The sequence below is a fragment of the Argopecten irradians genome, chromosome 13 (genome assembly GCF_041381155.1).
Source record: "Argopecten irradians isolate NY chromosome 13, Ai_NY, whole genome shotgun sequence".
NCBI classification, from domain to species: domain Eukaryota; kingdom Metazoa; phylum Mollusca; class Bivalvia; order Pectinida; family Pectinidae; genus Argopecten; species Argopecten irradians.
In genome coordinates this window covers 34,483,941-34,497,218 of record NC_091146.1, presented here as the reverse complement: position 1 = coordinate 34,497,218, position 13,278 = coordinate 34,483,941, and the positions used below count along the sequence as shown (strand labels likewise).

The 13,278-nt window shown below is 37.8% G+C and overlaps 1 protein-coding gene and 2 pseudogenes across 1 annotated transcript in view; 1 reads left to right on the top strand and 2 right to left on the bottom strand.

Annotated features, from left to right (window-relative positions):
• The window catches only part of LOC138306379 (uncharacterized), a 481,793-nt gene that overhangs the window by 32,148 nt on the left and 436,367 nt on the right, over positions 1–13,278 (bottom strand). The window lies entirely within an intron of this gene.
• Positions 1–13,278, bottom strand: part of LOC138306396 (MYCBP-associated protein-like) — a 453,378-nt pseudogene that overhangs the window by 22,352 nt on the left and 417,748 nt on the right.
• LOC138306553 (MYCBP-associated protein-like) overlaps positions 3,661–13,278 on the top strand; it is a 28,409-nt pseudogene continuing 18,791 nt past the window's right edge.

Genomic DNA, 13,278 nt, shown 5'->3' with positions numbered 1-13,278 from the left:
ATCTCCCATCAGAGGCTGTGACCCGATGGTACCTTTTGGTGTAAGTTAATAGAGTTATGTTTACACAGCTACATGGGTCAAGTGAATAACAGGGCAAGGATAGAATCTCAGTCATGTACAGTTCATTGGCCCCCAAAAGTCCACTGATGTATCAAAGTAACGACTTAGGATAAGTTATCTCTGCATTATGTTGTCCACTTTTAACCTATTGAAATTATGGAGTAAAAATCTCTCTATGTAATGTTATTAAGCATTAATCCCAAAAACATGACCTAACTCTAGAGAGAGATCTTCATGGAAATGTCAACACTAGCCCCCTTAGCCGAAGGATGATGTATCAGGTGAGTAACAGACTTAGGATAGAGTTATCTCCCATGTACAGAGTGATTCCCCTTAAACCTATTTATTTTTTTGTTTAACAGACTTTATATTAGATATCTCCCCATTTTTATCAACTTAGATGTCCCCGTAAAAAAGTGTCTGATCAATTCTATACTAAGTCTACCCTTTTCTTTGTCATGGTGTGGTATAGTTATCTGTCTCCCATAGATAGTCCCCTCTGTCTCTGGTTCAGGGTGGCTTAGGATAGAGTGTTAAGGTGTCTGACAATTCTAGTATCAGGTCTAGTAACAGACTAGGATAGAGTTATCTCCCATGTGATGTATCCCCTCTTCTCTGTTCAGGTTGGTAACAGCGGGTTTGTCTAATTCTACCTCTAGTCTGTGGTATAGCTCTGTCTCCTGTTCAGGATGGCTAAGTATGTAAAGTGGTATGACAATTCTATACGTAGTCTACCGCTCTAACCATTCTCTTAGTCACAGTGTGGTTTAACTGTCTAATGCTAACTCTAGCTCTGTCTCTGTTTCAGGAATGTTTAAGTGGGTAAGGTGTCTGACACATCTATATACAATGTCTAATACCGTTTCTTTGTCACAGTGCGTGGTTATTAGTTTCTGTCTCTGGTTTTAGTGTGGCTAAGTGGGTTTATGAGGGTGTCTGACAATTCTATACTAAGTCTACTTCATTTCTTTGTCACAGTGAGGTTTACATGGTCTAATTCTTCCTCTGGTTCAGGGTCTGGCTAAGTGTGGCAAAGTGGTGTCTGACAATGTCTTATACTAAGTCAATAAGTTACCAAGTGCTTTGACACAGTGTGTTCTTTGTCACAATGTCGAATTCTAACGTCTAGCTCTGGCTTCTATGGTTCAGTGTGGCTAAGTTATAAGGTGTCTGACGATTCTAGAACTAAGTCTACCATTTTCTTTGTCACAGTGTGGATACATTGTCTAATTCTACCTAGCTCTGTCTCTTCTTTCAGGATGGCTAAGTGGTTACTTGGTTAAGTTCTGACAATTCTAACACTAAGTATACCGTTTCCTGTGTCACAGTGTGGTATAGTTCTGCTCCTCTGGTTTAGTGATGGATAAGTGGGGTTAAAGTAAACTGGACAATTCATATACTAAGTCAACCAATTTTCTTTGTTACAGTGTGGTTTACATGTCTTAATGTCTACGTCTAAGCTCTGTCTCTGGGTCAGAAGCGACGTGTTAAAAGGTGTCTGACGATTCTATACTTCTATACTAAGGCAACCGTTTCTTTGTAACAGTGTTGTATAATGTCTAATTCTACCTCTACTCTGTCTCTGTTTCAGGATGGTTATGTGGGATTAAGGCGTCTGACAATTCTATAATTTCTACTAAGTCTACCCATTTCTTTGTCTCAGTGTGGTATTACGTGTCTAATTTCTAACCTCTAGCTCTGGTTACTTTATTGTTTCAGATGTTTAAGTGGTTAAGGATGTCTGGACAATTTCTATTTACTATGCTCTAAAGACTATTTCTTTGTTCACATTGTGGGTATACATGTCTAAATAGTACCTCTAGCTCTGTCTCTGGTTCATGCATGGCTAAGTGTGTTAACAAGTAGACTGACAATTCCTACAGCTAAGTCTACCTCACCGTTTCTTGTACACCAGAGTGTTATACATGTCTAATTCTAACGTCTAGCTCTGTCTCTCGTGTTCATGATGTGCTAAGTGGTTAAGGTGTTTCCCCTGACAATTCTAATACTAAGTCCTACCTCGTTTCTTTGTCACAGTGTTGGTATACATGTATAATTACTACCTCTAGCTCTGTTCTGGTTCAGGAAGGTGTTTAATGTAGTTAAGGTGTCTGCCAATTCTATACTAAGTCTATCTGTTTCTTGTGGTGTCACAGTGTGGTAATATAAATCGTTCTAATCTTCCTCTAGCTCTGTCTCTGGTTCAGTGTTGGTCTAAGTGGATAAAAATGTCTGACAATTCTATACTAAGTCTACTATTTCTTTGCACAGTGGGTATCGCTACTGTCTCTGTTTCAGGATGGCTAAGTGGTTAAAGTAACTGACAATATCTATACTAGAGTCTACCATTTCTTGTCTCAGTGTGGGTATATCCGAGTTCTAATTCTAACCTCTAGATCCTGTCCTCTGTTCAGTGTTGCTATAGTGGTTAAGAATTTCTGTCAATTCTATACTAAGTCTACTATTTTCTTTCTTGTCACTGTGTGGTATAGCTCTGTCTCTGGTTCAGGGTGGCTAAGTGGTGAGAAGTTGTCTGACAATTCTTACTAATCTAAACCATTCTCTTTGACACAGTGTGGTTATACATGCCTAATTCTACGTCTAGCTCTGTCCTCTGGTTCAGGATGGCTAAGTTTTAAGTGTCTGACAGATTCAACTACTATAATCTAACACCATGTCTTTGTCACAGTGTGGTAAACATGTCTAATTCAACTCTAGCTCTGGTCTCTGGCTCAGGATGGCTAAGTGGTTACTGGTTAAGGTGTCGGACAATTCTACACTAAGTACACCGTTTCTTTGTCACAGTCAAGTCTAACGTTCCTGTCCTCTGGTTTAGGATGGCTTAGTTGTTAAAGTAACTGACAATTCTAATACTAGTCTCACCATTTCTTTGACACAGTTGTGGTTTACATGTCTAAAACAACTCTAGCTCCTGTCTCTGTTCAGGATGCTAAGTGGTTAAGTGTCTGACGATTCTATACTAAGTCTACCATTTCTTGTCGACAGTGTGGTATACCATGTCTAATTCTACCTCTAGCTCTGTCTCCTGGATCATGAATTGCTAAGTGGTTAAGAGTGTCTGACAAGTCTATACGTAAGTCTAACCATTTCTTTTGTCACACGTGAGGTTACATGTCTAAATTCTGACCTCCAGCTCTGTCTTTGGTCCAGAATGTTTAAGTGGTTAAGGTGTCTGACAATTCTATACTCATGTCTTTACCATTTCTTTGTCAACAGTGTGGTATACATTCTAATTCTACCCTCTAGCTCTTCTCTGTTCAGGATGGCTAAGTGGTTAAGGTTACGTCTGACAATATCTACACTAATTCTACCGTTTCTTTGTTCACCAGTGTGGTATAGCACTGTTTTTCTGGTTACAGGATGGCTACGTGGTTAAGGGATGTTCTGAACAATTCTATAACTAAGTCTACCGTTTCTTTGTCACAGTGTGGTATAGTTCTGTTCTCCAGGTTCGCGGGTGGCTAGGAGTGGCTAAGTGGTTAAGGTGTCTGACAATTCTATACTAATCCTATAGTTGTTTCTCGCGTTTCATTTTGTCTTTGTCACAGTGTGGTATAGTTCTGTCTCTGGTTCAGGAAGATGGCAAGAGTGGTTAGGTGAGAGTGACAGGACAATTCTGATACTAAGTCTTACCGGAGACCGTTTCCTTTGGGTGCCATACAGTTGTGGGGTATAGCTCTGTCTCTGTTCAGGATCTGCTATATTGTTCAAGGTGGTCTGGACAATTCTATACTATGGAGTCTACGTGTTCTTTGTCACAGGGTGTGGATATAGTGTCTGGTACTCTGGTTCTGGGTGCTAATGGTTTAGTGGTCGGATAAATGTAGATATAGTGATATTCGAAAAATAAGGTATTAACTACAGTGGATGTGAATATGTGGTGGGTTTTAGCTCTGTACAATAGGGGATGGATGCTTTAGTGTGTTTTGGGATGGACGGAATTTTAGTTTATTATGTATATAATTTTATGTTATCTGTGTGGGTTGATATTAGGGAATTTTTAAGTAATATAGGATCATGGGTGTGGAGTTGAAGCTAGGGGAGGGATTTGGGTACTATGGTAGAGCATACTGAGCGAGAGAGAGTGTATTTGGATTAAATTTTTATGTAGTTTAAGGTGTATATGCTATGTATACTAGGTCATGTTGGCTAGATGGAGAAGGTGTCCTGACTAATTCTATACTAAAGCTCTACCGTTTTCTTTGTCACAGTGGGTTATACATGTCTAATTCTACCTCGATCTAGCTCTGTCTCTGGTTCAGGATGGCTAAGTGGTTCAAGTCTGTTTGACATTCTAACTACCACTAGCCCTCCATCTTTGGGTCAAGGTGTCCCTGACTGGTTAAGGTGGGCTGAGAGACATTTTTACCACTAGCCCTGTCCATCTTTGGGTCAAGATTGCTGACTGGTTAAGGTGGCTGACAGACATTCTACCACTAGCCCTCCATCTTTGGGTCAAGGTGGCTGACTTGGTTTAAGGTGGCTGACAGACAATCTACCCACTAGCCCTCCATCTTTGCGTCACAGTGGATGAGTGGTTAAGGTGTCAGACATTTTAACCACTTGACCCTCCACTTCTGGGTCAGGGGTGGCTAAGGATGGTTAAGGTGTTGGACATTACGCACAATCCTCTACCTCGGGTTGGACATTGATGAATTTCAGAAACAACCCCTTTCACTTTCTCTATGTATGGAATGATTAAATTAGATGGGCCTCTCTTGTTTTGTTTTGTTTTTGTTTTATATAATTAGGAAACATTACTCTGATATCATACCTTATGTAAAAATTTTACCTCAACCATTATCTGAAAAAATTTCATTAAAAGAATTATAAACCTTTTTAATTTGAATCAGCATTGAAACTTCATGATTATCTCTCCTTACAGGATCTTCCTGCCCCTAAGATCCAGGGTTTCAAACATCGACGCCGACGGTGAAGTATGAACGTAAAAAGAAAGTGATGCCTGTCCACGCTAATGAGAGTAAAGCTTTGGAGAACTGGCAGTAGAAAATGCGTGAAAGGAAAAAACAGCAAGGATATATCTCAAGTAATTACTGTTACTATTACGAGCCTTTTTTGTTTTTCAAAGTTGTCTGCCCTTGTTTAATGGTTAAATTACTGTAAACCAACTATCTTTCTCGTTCGATTTCCATTTTTAATTTTGTGATCCAAGTGAATTTGTGAATATTTATCTCTGCTAATTGAAAAAAAAATCACTTATATCATATTCTTTAAATGTTTAAATCTGCTAACGATTATGTTTACAAACTAATTATTGAATTAGAAATCACGAAATTTAGTAAACGCGAAGGAAAGTTGGTTTACAACATCAGTTATGGACCTTTGATTGTTGAGGTCAATATGTTGTTATACTGCCCTGGAAGAATTAGATAATGACAGATGACATAGCTGTGGTAAATGTATAAACATGGCATTATTAGAACTGGGTTGTTTATGGAGTCATTATTTTAAATTTTACCAGCGGGTTATAATGACACCATATAGACTGAATGAGAGGTCTGTAGCTGGTTCTAAAAATATCATTAGCATTATTTTTAATAAAAGAACGATGGTATAAAGACACCACCCTGATGAACTCCCTGTTTGGGCAAATTGTGAATTCACAACCACAATATGGACTTGTTCCTTTAAATGGAAACGTTGAATGCTGTAAATCACATGATCATGTATTAGCCAATGAGAACAATGGGAAATCAGCGCATATCTTATTGATCAATACTTCTTTGGCTTTCTTGTGAAAATAGCATTCCTTTTATTCCTGATCTTGAAATGAGGTTTATAGTTATACAGTAGATCCCTGGTAACCTTGATGTAGATTGTCTGGAAAACTCACAATCTGAACATACAGGGAACAGATTTCCGGAAAGTCAAATACTGACTCTGTAGCTCTATTTTTGGGGATAGAATGTTGCTTTAATGATTCAATTTTGTTACGAGCATTTTCATTGGCTTGAAAATTTACTTTATCAGCCCATAAAGGAAAAAATGGCTTTGCGGTCTATTTAGAGTACACTCAGTTTTTTATGTTATATCTCCAGTACAGAAAAATCAATTCAAGGCCATCTGAGGAAAAATCCGGAGGATCTAGCTATGAACGCCGCTGATAACTAATGTAAGATCCAGGAGGAACACTACATCATCGACAGGACAATTCCTGCCATCGACTACAGAAAAGGATGTTAGTAAACTGTAAATGTGGTCATTTTCACGAGGGGGAAATTTACGCTAATCACGCTAAAGCCGCTTGATCGCGAAAATTCCCCCCTCGCGTAATGTTTTGTACATGTATGAATTTAATGTCTAATAGTGTATATATCGCAAAAAATAATGACACCGCGAAAGCTGCATGGATACAAAATCGAAAAATTAAGCACTCACGAAAATATCCACATTTACTATATATATTTTTATGTTCAACACAACTCATGAGGGAGAGGAATTGGGGGTGGCTTATTAGGGCACAAAATAACAAAATATAAATTTTCTACGAGGGAGAGGAGTTGGGGGCTTATTAGGGCACAAAATAACACAATATAAATTTTCTACGAGGGAGAGGAGTTGGGGGCTTATTGGGGCACAAAATAACACAATATAAATTTTCTACAAGGGAGAGGAGTTGGAGGCTTATTAGGGCACAAAATAACACAATATAAATTTTCTACGAGGGAGAGGATTGGGGGCTTATTAGGGCACAAAACAACAGAATATGAATTTTCTACGAGCGAGAGGAGTTGGAGGCTTATTTATAAGGGCACAAAATAACACAATTAATATATAAATTTTCTAGAGGAGAGGAGTTTGGGGCTTATTTATAAGGGCACAAAATAACACAATATAAATTTTCTACGAGGGAGAGGAGTTGGGGGCTTATTAGGGCACAAAATAACACAATATAAATTTTCTACGAGGAAGAGGAGTTGGGGGCTTATTAGGGCACAAAATAACACAATATAAATTTTCTACAAGGGAGAGGAGTTGGGGGCTTATTAGGGCACAAAATAACACAATATAAATTTTCTACAAGGGAGAGGAGTTGGGGTGGCTTATTAGGGCACAAAATAACACAATATAAATTTTCTACAAGGGAGAGGAGTTGGGGGTGGCTTATTAGGGCACAAAATAACACAATATAAATTTTCTTAAATTTTCTACAAGGGAGAGGAGTTGGGGTGGCTTATTAGGGCACAAAATAACACAATATAAATTTTCTACAAGGGAGAGGAGTTGGGGGTGGCTTATTAGGGCACAAAATAACACAATATAAATTTTCTATGAGGGAGAGGAGTTGGGGGCTTATTAGGGCACAAAATAACACAATATAAATTTTCTACGAGGGAGAGGAGTTGGAGAGGAGTGGGGGGCTTATTCAAGGAAACAAAATAGAAGTTTTGGAAGAAAAAAAATTCTTTTTGTACTAGGACAGATATTTATCTGCCAAAGTAAACATGGATTCTTTGATGCTTTTCAGTGAAATATAATCAATAATCAAATTTTGTTCACATTCCATCACATGAATTTTTGATAATTTGGGATACAATACCGGTTGTATAATCATCATACAGTCATTTAAACCATGTGATAGGGGTGTTTATATAACGTTTTTAAAAATCCTTTTCCAGAAGAGGGGAAGGGCTCTTATAGGAGAGGGGTGCTAATTATGGTGTACATGAATACAGTATTCATTTAATTTCTGTTTCTTTTTTTAAGAAATAAGTTGATCATAAACAGCGATGTATATACATTTCTTTCACGGCTTCTGAGTTTTTGTTTTCTCCCTCACCATGGGAACACCACAATCTATCCACCCCATTGCCAGGTACTGATAGTAAGCTGTTGGTTTTTCTCTGGTTACTCTGGCTTTCCTCCACCATGTAAGCCTGGCACATCCTAAATGACCCTAGCTGTTAATAAAATGTTCAACTTAAATCAAACCCTTGCCATGACACATTGTATCCAATCACTTTCCATCTCCTTATATGGAACCTGGACATTAAAGATGCTCCACTGCCGACAGAGCATAAACATTACCCATCATTTGAACAATATCTGATGTATATGCATCTAATTGACTCAAAAATACAATAAAATAACATATTCTTCTGTTGGTAATGCACAATCAGTACTTCGTTCCATATAGGGCATACTGCCATGACTTTTTTTCGGGATGCAATTAATCAATATATTATCTGAAAAGCTTTAAGTTATTTTGTAACTGAAGAAAAATACAAATTTGCCTCTTTTGATAAAGAAAAAAATACCATTCGTCAGAGGTGAAGCATCTTTAAAAGACGTTTCATGTTTTATCTTATATAATGACACTTGTATTGCATATTATAGATCGGGTGGGCAGCGAGTTTTGGAAACAGCAGGCGAGATTCGGAGACGACGTATCCGGCATCCAGTAAGTGTCAATTAAAATGTCAAGTGAGATAATTCATATCTGGAGCTAAAATAAAAGTGGTGTATCATTTATCATTATATTGAAGATAAAGTCTATGTCTGATAATATAAAAAGTATTTTTTATCGCATAAAGGGAGACAATTCATATCTGGACTTAAAATGTGATTACATGTATAAGACAAGAAAATTCTGAGATTAGAAATACCACACAGACAAGGGGAGATAATTCATGCATTCAATTTTCAATCATATAAGGGAGATAAATCAAATCTGGAGCTAAAAATGATTAGAAATACAGCAGTGTTAAATGCCACACAGATAAAGGGAGATAATTCATACATGCAGCTATGTCGTTCGTACAGCTCATTCAAAGTGTACTAAAATGATTAGTGTAAATTTGAGCTTGTGAATCAGGATAATTTGAGGTAAAGTTTTCTTTACTTTGGTATGATTTTTTTCATGATCAAGAACAATGCCATTGTTTTATGGAACATCAGAACTTTGACCCTTGACCTTTCCCTATGTTAGGCGATGTTACCTTGATAATCCTAACCTTTGACCTTTGATCTTTCCAGTATGACCTTGACCCAGTCAGAGCGAGGCTATCCACGCCCTATAGAGCACGTTGGCATTCCCCAGGGGGTGAGGAATGAGAAAGGCTGGAACTGGTCGCCGACACATACCACCCCTGTCCATTACCTGTGGCATAAGGCCCAGTACCTGTCCGAGAGGAAGAGCGAGCTACAGCCAATCATAGACGAACTGGACCCTCATCAACCAGTCAGTGTCTCATTCATGTTTTTACCTCTAATTTTAGCGAGAAAAATCATCTAGGCCATGCCTGTTGTTCGATCATTTTTAGCTCACCGTTTTGACTTTGACCCCGGGGGCAGGAGGGGCAGGGCCCAATAGGAGAAATAGAGGTAAATCTTTTAAATTAATACTAGTCATATAGTTCTACTTGGATTGTAACCAAATTTGGCCCACAAACATTCTTAGGGGAAGGCATTACAAACAGGGCCTCTTGTTCATGATTTCTTCTACTATGTTCTCAGAAAACATTAAACCACTTTTATATATAGACCATACTTTTACAAAGTCAAGGTTAAATGTAGTGTTTCCAATTTGCCAACATTATATAGCGAAGATTACCCTTTCACATGTTTACAAGTAGTTAATTACGTACTATTGTTTACTATGAGCTCATGTCCAATTATAAATGGGTTTAATACTACATCCCACAAGGCCGGAATAAATCCAGTTCACATTATCACAGCTCATTAACCAAATATCAATGGGCTTTTCACTGGTAAACAAATTTTCATGTGCAGGTTAATGATTGGTGATATTGACTTATTGTTTCTATATTTAGAATCAAAGAGACGTTAGTAATGTAAATAAGCTTACTGTTTTTCCAAGTTAAATGCATAACTGATTAAAGTTGTCTTTTTTCTGCAAACAGTTATTCCTATTTGATATAGATTTATTTAGTTTGTGCATGGATATCTCATCCTGGCCTGAAAAATTATTATTACAATAGACTCTTCCAGCGTTTGAATTAGAAGAGATGGAATTGTCCAATAGGGGTGAGCAAGTTAATACCATAAACCCAGCATAAAACCGTTATGTTTTCTTTTAACAGGAGTTGAACGGACTTGAAGTCGTTGGTTCGAACAAGGCAACCATACACCCAGAACGCCAAGACACGGACATCGAATTTACAGATCTTTTCGATAAATATCCTGAGGAGGACGAGGAGGAACTTGTAAGCACTACATGATAATGGAATCATTCCCTACCTAGAGGGTGTGACATGATAATAGAATCATTCCCTACCTAGAGGGTGGTGACATGATAATGGAATCATTCCCTACCTAGAGGGTGTGACATGATAATAGAATCATTCCCTACCTAGAGGGTGTGACATGATAATATAATCATTCCCTACCTAGAGGGTGTGACATGATAATAGAATCATTCCCTACCTAGAGGGTGTGACATGATAATAGAATCATCAACTACCTAGAGGGTGTGACGTGATAATAGAATCATTCCCTACCTAGAGGGTGTGACATGATAATAGAATCATTCCCTACCTAGAGGGTGTGACATGATAATAGAATCATTCCCTACCTAGAGGGTGTGACATGATAATAGAATCATTCCCTACCTAGAGGGTGTGACATGATAATAGAATCATTCCCTACCTAGAGGTTGTGACATGATAATAGAATCATTCCCTACCTAGAGGGTGTGACAGGATAATAGAATCATTCCCTACCTAGAGTGTGTGACGTGATAATAGAATCATTCCCTACCTAGAGGGTGTGACATGATAATAGAATCATTCCCTACCTAGAGGGTGTGACGTGATAATAGAATCATTCCCTACCTAGAGGGTGTGACGTGATAATAGAATCATTCCCTACCTAGAGGGTGTGACATGATAAAAGAATCATTCCCTACCTAGAGGGTGTGACATGATAATAGAATCATTCCCTACCTAGAGGGGTGTGACATGATAATAGAATCATTCCCTACCTAGAGGGTGTGACATGATAATAGAATCATTCCCTACCTAGAGGGTGTGACAGATAATAGAATCATTCCCTACCTAGAGGGTGTGACGTGATAATAGAATCATTCCCTACCTAGAGGGTGTGACGTGATAATAGAATCATTCCCTACCTAGAGGGTGTGACGTGATAATAGAATCATTCCCTACCTAGAGGGTGTGACGTGATAATAGAATCATTCCCTACCTAGAGGAATCCCCCGAGAGTTTTTAGGTCACCTGAGACGAAGTTCGTATCAACCAAGTTTGACTGTATATGATTTTACGAATGGTTTCTAGATAACAGTTAGAACAGCAGGGTTAAGCTTTGAATTCTGACTAAATTTGTGATATATTTGAGTTATCTGTCCTTACAGGTAGGTATGGATTGTTTTTGTCATGATTTTATAACGTGATGAGTAGGAGTATAACGCCATATTTTTATTAGAAAATGACGTAATTTTTGCTCACAAAGTAACGACATTACAATTTGTAATAACCTACAATGGAGATAATTCTCAACTTTTCATAAACAGAATACCAGAAATAGATATTTTAACACCAGGCAATTACAAACACTTGTTTTTGATGTTCAAAATTGTCACAGGAAAAAATAGTCTTCCAAGTATCTTAAACATTGCATCACTCCTAAAAACTTTTACCAAACAGTTGTTTTAGATTTGGCATGTAGCCATGAAATTATTCACGACCCCCTAAACACACATTTAGACTCTTCTAAATCAAAGACAAGTCCAGTCTATTACGAAATTTCAGGGGTGAAAGTGTCCGGTTGTATGTTATTTTCTTTGCTAAAATCTTCCCAGTGTCCAATATTATTACTACTAAAAAACACCATCAGTTGTTTGTGATTTTAATAACCAAATCAACAAAACATTTTTTTCCCTTTGACAGGTGTGATTTTACCAGGTGAGACGATGAAGGTCCCGTTTGTATTTAAATCTCCTAGTGCTGGGGTGTTCCATGAACAGTGGAGGTTTGAGACGCATCTGACCCTCTGTGGAGGGGCCGTTCTCATCGTTACCCTCCGCGGCATTGCTCTCCAGGAAGATAAATTCCTCAAAGAACACGAGGAACTTGAGGTATGATTTCGAAACCTAAGTAAAGGTCATTATCGATGTTAACAATGAAGATTCATTACACTGTTTTGCTGTCAGGCACGGTGATAGTCAACAAACGTGCAGTAGTTAGGATGACGGCAGGAAACATAAGACATATTCAACCCAATAAAGGTTCCCGTCCCTATAAGCACCCCTCTCCTTATTGAGGATCACTTACAATGACTTAAATACAAACTGAAAGTAGGAAAACCGTGAAGATTTCTCTTGTTTTGATTACTAAGGCCAAACAAAAACATATCTCTGTTTAGGGTTACCCGACCGTCCCTAATTTTTTACCCCCGACCCTGTTTTTTTTCCCACTTTTCTACGAAAAAAAATTTAAAGTAGCAATTTTGATGTCAGACTCTGGTTTCGACCATTATTTCAGAGTGATAGATGCCGACCATATTTATTTTTTTTTGGCCTTATATGTAATTTGATTAATGGTCTACTCAGTGTAATAATTGTGTGAAGTGTCAGCCCAAATTTGGTCCTGATAGGTACTCCATATATCTATTTTCAATTTTTAACCGCCCTGGGTACTTATTGGGTCGAAATACGGTAATGAAAATATTTTTCCAGATCGACAAAATATTTCAAGAACAAGGCCTGTGAATCTGATACAAGTTTGAGTTGACAACAATGTGAAAGCCTGATAATGAAATTTAAACTCTTTGACTATAATCAAATTTTTTTGAATTTTTTTTTTTAACTTTTTCAGTTAAAATCAAAGAAAATTTGGCTAACATCAATAACTAGCATTATGATATTATGAAATTATATATTGATATTTTAGCGAGACTTGCAGCAGATACAAGCAGAGCAGATGGTTAGGCAGGTGATGTTTGATATCATCAGTGGTATAAAAACTCCCGACCGCCCAAGTTCTCCCGTCGACAACTACATCACTGAAGAGGAGATATTCGCCCATAACAACCCGAAGGTAAATTGCTTGATATAAAAGGAAATATTTGCCCGAAGTTACTCTACACAACTTTAGCCTAGTCCAGGGTTTGATAATTAATATTTTATCTTACAGCTACATTACAATTTAGCCTAGTCCAGGGTTTGATAATTAATATTTTATCTTACAGCTTCATTAC